Here is a 7,379-nt window from a genome sequence, read left to right as displayed (position 1 = left end):
GTAACCTTCTCAAAGTGGCAGGAGAATTTTATTCAATGAAACTTTTAATGAAAAGCAGAATGTATCAAATATTACCGTTTATTATTATTACAATTATTATTATTATTATTTATTATTATTACTATTATTATTATTAGGATTATTTTTTTATTATTATTATTATTATATTTTAGAATTCCACTACAGACAATACGCACATGCCACAGTCAATTAAACTTTATACATAAAACATAACTTTAGGATGGGGGTGGTGATGATGATGACGACGAAGACGACGATGATGATGATGACGGTGGTGGTAGGGCTGATGATGATGATGGTGGTGGGGCTGATGATGATGATGATGATGATGAGGGTGATGACGACGACAATGCTTTTTATGTACATACTAGCAATTGTTATAAAGTATGATGACGTCATCGTCATCATACTTTATAACTATGATGAAACCTATGATGATGATGATGACGACGATGATGGTGAAACTGATGATGTCAATGATTAATTCTTCACCACGTGCTTACACTAAAACAAACAAAATCGGTAACAATTTTTGAATAGCTTGGTTTGATTGAGAATATCGCAAGAACGTGATGAATACCACAATTATTATCATCATCATCATCATATTTATCATCATCATTTCATCTTCTCAAGTGTCTATTTGTTCATTCATTCATTTATTTATTTATTCATCATCATCATCATCCTCATCACCATTATAGCCAGATTGTTGTCGTCATCGTCGTCGTCATAGTAACACCATCATCATTATCATCATCATTATCATCATAATCACATCATCATTATCATAACACCATCATCATCATCATCATTATCACATCATCATCATCATAACCACATCATCACATCATCATCGTCGTCGTCATCATTATCGTAACAACCACATCATCATCATCGTCGTCGTCGTCATCACATCCATCTTCCGTCATTAGTCATGACTGCCTCGTTCGTTCCCTATGTTGTTTTGTGAACGAATACTGGGTCTTCATTATCACTACTACTACTACTACTACTACTACTACTACTACTACTACTACTGCTGCTGCTGCTGCTGCTGCTGTTGCTGCTGCTGCTACTACTAATACTACTGCTACTAATACTACTACTACTAATAATAATAATAGCAATAGAAATAATAATAATTGTAGCAACAGTAATAATGAGAGTAGTATTAATAGTTGTACTAGTAGTAATAGTAGTAGTAGTAGTAGTAGTAGTACTAGTGGTAGTAGTAGAAGTAGTAGTAGTAGTGGCAGAAGTAAAATAGTCAATCGATTAAATAACACTAGTTACTTACAACATGACAAAAACAAACTTTTATATGTACGCTAAATTACGTTTCAACTGTGCTGTTATTCATAAATGCTGTCATTCATAAATTAGCAGCAGTAGTAGTAGCAGTAGTAGCTGCAGTAGTAGCCGCAGTAGTAGCTGCAGCAGCTACAGTAGTAGTAGCGGCAGTAGTAGTTATTGATACATACAAATTAGTTCTACCAGCACCAATTATTAAGAAACATTTTCCGAATTTTTGCCAATAAAAAAAGCAAACGCGATGAGCAATCCACAAAAAAGCTACCAAAAAAATCCGATAAACAATAAAAATAATAATGAAAATCAACAATAGTAATAATAAACAACAATAATAATAATAAAAATAATAAACCATCATAGAATAAATACAGAAAGAGAATACTCTATGATCAAACAATAAATAACAACAACAACAACCTCCTCAATATAAATAACAACAATAACAAAATAGCAACAACAATAATAATAATAACATTAATAATAATAGCAATAACAATAACAATCAAATAGTATTGAAAGGCAAAAAAGGCAAAAAAATTTTCATTTATGCAAACCCTTGGAATCCCGAAATGATGATTCAGGATTATGATATGCCGGATGGCTGGTAAATAAATAGTGGAATGAGTGAGTAAACTAGATGAATGAATGAATAGATAGATAGATGAATGAGTGAATGGATGGATGGATGGATGGATGGACAAATGAATGAATGAATGGCAATTTAGGAATAGGATATGCTTGTTAGCAGGTTGGCTGATAATCATTGAAATGAAGGAATAAACTGGATAAAAAAATAAATGAATGAGTGAATGAGAAATTGAAAAAATGAACGAATAAATGAATGAGTGAATGAATGAATGATGATTCAGTATTATGATATGCTCGTTAGGTAGTTGGTTGGCTGGTTGGTTGGTAAATAAATAGTGGGAAGAATGAGCAAACTGAATGAACGAACGAATAAATAAACAAATGAATAAATAAATGAATGAACGAACGAACGAATGAATGAGTGAGCGAACGAAAAAATGAACAAACGAATGAATGAATGAATGAATGAATGAATGAATGAATGAACGAACGAACGAACGAACGAACGAATGAATGAATGAATGAATGAAAGAAGCACTTACAAATGTACAAAGAACAGTATTCATCCGCGAGCGTTCATAAGTAAAAGTCATTGATTGAATGAACAAAAAAATAAACGAGTGAAAAACAATAGAATGAATAAATGATTAAATGAATAAATAAACAAATCAGTGAATGAATGAACGAACAAACATCTGAATGAATTAACAAATAAACAAATGAGTGAACAAATGAACGAAAGAACAAACAAAAAATGAATAACAAAAACGATTGATAATTGTTGGAATTTATATTCATGGAATAATTCCTAGTATTTATCAAATGATAGATTGAATGGCTGATAAAAGGACTAAAGAAATGCATGAATAGAATGAATGAATGAATGAATGAATGATTGATTGATTGATTGATTGATTGATTGATTGATTGATTGATTGATTGATTGATTGATTGATTGATTGATTGATTGATTGATTGATTGATTGATTGATTGATTGATTGATTGATTGATTGATTGATTGATTGATTGATTGATTGATGATTGATTGATTGATTGATTGATTGATTGATTGATTGATTGATTGATTGATTGATTGAATAAATGAAGGAATGAAAAAATGCTTCAATCGATTAGCAAATAAATTTAAGTGAATCAAAAAATACTGAAACAAATGAATGAGTGAATGAAAGAACAAATGAATGAATAACTAAATAAAAGAATGAATGCATGAATGGATAAATGAATGGATGGATGAAATGAATGTATGAATGGATGGAAAGATGAATGGCATGGAACAATGATTGGTGAATTGTTTGATACGTTAAGCACGGAAAAGTAATACTTGAATGACTTAAGAAATGAATGAAAAAAAATGAAGGAATGATTGATTGATCACCTATTATTATTATTATTATTATTATTATTATTATTATTATTATTATTATTATTATTATTACTATTACTATCATTATTATCATTCTATATCATTTTTTTTTCATATGTACCCATTCAAATATTTTTATTTAAAAACCAGACTGAATGAAATTCGATGTTTTGTTTGCCGGTCTTATGATGAAAGTGTTAAACGCTTGCTCGGCTAACCGAGTGATCGATTAGTATAACGATTGACAGATCACCCAATTGATTGATGGATTGATTGATCGATTGACTAATTAATTGATTGATTGACTGATTGATTGATTGACTGATTGATTACTAAAATTACTGACTGATTGACTAAATGGGTGATTAATTGTTTCAGTTGCATGTTTGTATGGCTGGTTGATTTACTAGTTGGTTGGCTGGTTGGTTGATTGATTGATTGGCTGGTTGGTTGATTGATTGGTTAGCTGAATAATCGACTGGCCGGTCGGTTGGTCTGTTGACTGATTGATTGATTGAAAATGATTATAAAAGAGCAGGTGACTACAGGCGAACGAGAAACACTTGAGTTAGTACGTATATCAAAAATATGCACAAGTTTGTGTGTGTGTGTTTGTTTGCGTGTTTGTGTGCGTGTGTGTGTGTATTTGTGTTTGTAAGCATGTGGGTATGTGTGTGTGTGTGTGTTGCAACTCTAAACAGTTTGTGCGTGTGTTTGTCAGTTTTTTGTTTGCTTGCTTGTCTGTTTGTGTGTGTTTTTATGTGTTTATGTTTGTTTGTGTTTATACATCTGACTGTTGATGTGTGCTTGATGCCCATTTCAAACATTCAAACATAAGAAGTGTGCGTTTTGTCTCAAGAAAGTAAACATCAACAACATCAACATCAATAACATCAACAACAACAACATCAACAACATCGACAACTTCAACATCATCCACAGCAACAACAACTCTGATGTTATCATCATTGTTCAAATAATATAATTACGTCATATGCGTATAGAAATTATGCATAATTATAACGATGACGTAAGAAGAATAATTATAATAACAAAACAACAATGACGTCATCGTAATGTCATGGAAAGCCAATAAACGTTTTTACATTATACACGACGTTCATTTATGAAGCACAAAGTTCAGGCATTTTATTGTCTTTGGTAACTGCGCGGGCGTGTGTAATACTAAATTAACGTATGAAAACAAATGCGTTGGGAAATATAAATTTTTATAGCGCTTAAGTTTGAAAGGTTAGTTTTTGTTTTATAGTCTTTGGCTCAATTTATTGGCTTCTGGGTTTTTTATTATTGCTGGATCTGGATAAATTATTAATGCAGTTGTAAGGGTCGTGATGATGATGATGATGGTGGTGGCGGTAGTGACGATAATGATGATGTTAATGATGATGATGATGATGACTGATTAAGAATGATATGATGACGACGATGAAGAAGTTCTGAACTTTTAAAACGATCAAATATGAAAGGTATCGTCAATAAAAATATTATAGTTCTTTGTACTACTGCGGTATCTTTATTTTCTCTAAAATGTCTGTTTTCATTGGTTTTTCGTTGCACGTTACCTCCATGTTTCTTTATTCTTTCACTCTCTCTCTCTCTCTCTCTCTCTCTCTCTCTCTCTCTTTCTCTTTCTTTTTCCCATCATTCTCACTCGTTTATTCATCCTGTTTATTCACCCTGGCCAATATATTCCATCCATCCATCTATCGACTCAGAGTTTCATTCATTCATGGAAATCTTTCACCATTGAGAGAAAGAAGTCAACTTTGACGTGAACTTATCTGGTACAATGTTATGTCACGTAATAATAAATCTAATCTATCTTTAGAGTTTGTCGGTTCAGCGATTCAACAATAGTATAGTTCAGAGTGCTATTTAAACATTTAAATGTATAAATATACATTTTTATTGTATTGTGTGTGTGATATGTTTATTTGAGTCTTTCTCTCTCTCTCTCTCTCTCTCTCTCTCTCTCTTTCTTTCTCTCTCTTTCTCTCTCTTTTTCATTACCTATCTTTCCATTCATCATCAATTCCATCTATCTATCTCTTTTTAAATCTTTCTTTTTTGTATGTGTGTGTTTGATTATATTTACAAGTATGTGTGTGTGTGTGTGTGTGTGTGTTTATGTGAATATGTGGGTGTGGATGTGTGAATGTGTGTACCTGTGAGTGTTTATGTGTGTGCGTGAATATGCGTGTGTATATGTGAGTGCATATATGAACGTGTATGTTTGTGTGTGAATGTGTGTGTGTGTGTGTATGTGAATATATACACGTGTGTGTGGAGGATACGTGTGTACGCGCTTGCCTTATCAAGTTTTATTTACAGTACACAATAATACAGAATCTCCACTTACCGCCTTTTAATTTGTTTCCGCGCCTGACTAACGTATCAAAAGTTAGCAGCGAAACACAATGCAGAAGAGAGCAGCAGACAGGAAGAGATGTAACCAAAGAAACAAGATACACGATACATTTATGGCAAGTCGTTTGTTACAAATTACGGTGCATTATTTATTCTATGGCGAGCTTATTCTTTCCAATTAAAGATGGATGGATGGATAGATGGATGAATGTATGGATGGATGGATGGATTGGATGGATGATTAAGTGAATGAATGAATAGATAATTGGATGAAATTAATGCAACTTTGTAGGGCCGCCCTTGATAAATTAGCACTCCCTTTTAGAATGTATTAATTTCTTTCTTCGCTGAAATTGAAATTCAATTACTCCTAGTAATCTTTCAAAAATTTCACTAAAGGATACTAACTTAAAGAGGAATTAACACGAAATATGGATTATTTTTTGTGTATATGTGTAAGTTTGTGTGTGTGTATGTGTGTGTGTGTGTGAGTACATGAAATATAAATTATTTTGTGTGTATATGTGTGTGTGTGTGTTTGTAAGTTTTTGTGTAAGTTTGTGTGTGTCTGTGTGTGCGTGTGTGTGTGTGTGTATTTGATTGTCCGACTGACTGAGATTACTACGGAACAAATGGATGAATGGAATATATATACATATTGGGTATCTGTTTATGGCGTATTAAAATTTATACTTTGCACTAATATTTAAGTGGTGTAGAGAAGTAGTATTTACGAGTGTACACGCACATACATACATACATACATACATACATACATACATACATACATACCTACATACATACATACATACATACATACATACATACATACATACATACATACATACATACATACATACATACCTACATACATACATACATACATACATACATACATACATACATACATACATACATACATACATACATACATACATACATACATACATACATACATACATACATACATACATACATACATACATACATACATACATACATACATACATACATACATACACACATACATACATACAAACAAGCAAACAAACAAACATTAGCCCATACATACACCGATTTATGTACCTATATATATATATATATATATATATATATATATATATATATATATGTGAGAATACGGACAAGTGTATGCACTTATAAAAGCCCAACGAATTTATATTAATCAGTTTATCGTGTGGTAAAAATATTCAGAAATTTTCAGAAATTTTAATCGAACTGGCATAATCAAATTTTAATGAATTCATAGTTTTACCGAAGATCGCTGGCTGATGCTGCTCATGTTGTATTATTAGTTTTTAAAATAATATCTCTTGTTTTTAAATTAATTTAGTTAACTATTTGTAAATGTTGGTGGGCTGGGTTTTTGTTTGTGAATCGTTTTGAAGGTTTATCATTGCATTCTATATTGGATACAAAAATGTGTCATGATGAGCGGGTTTGCACTTGAACAGCAACAAAATTCGCAACAGAACCAACAACGGCTGCAACAATGTCAACAACCACAACAACAACAATTACAGCAACAACAATTACAGCAACAACAATTACAGCAAAACCAACAACAATCTCAACAACAAACCCATCAAATCCAGCAACAAACACAACAACAACTACTACCAGCACAGCAAAACCAACAACAACAACAACACCAGCCGCATC

This window comes from Helobdella robusta (assembly GCF_000326865.2).
Source record: "Helobdella robusta unplaced genomic scaffold HELROscaffold_47, whole genome shotgun sequence".
NCBI classification, from domain to species: Eukaryota; Metazoa; Annelida; class Clitellata; order Rhynchobdellida; family Glossiphoniidae; genus Helobdella; species Helobdella robusta.
This window is presented reverse-complemented; position numbering follows the sequence as displayed.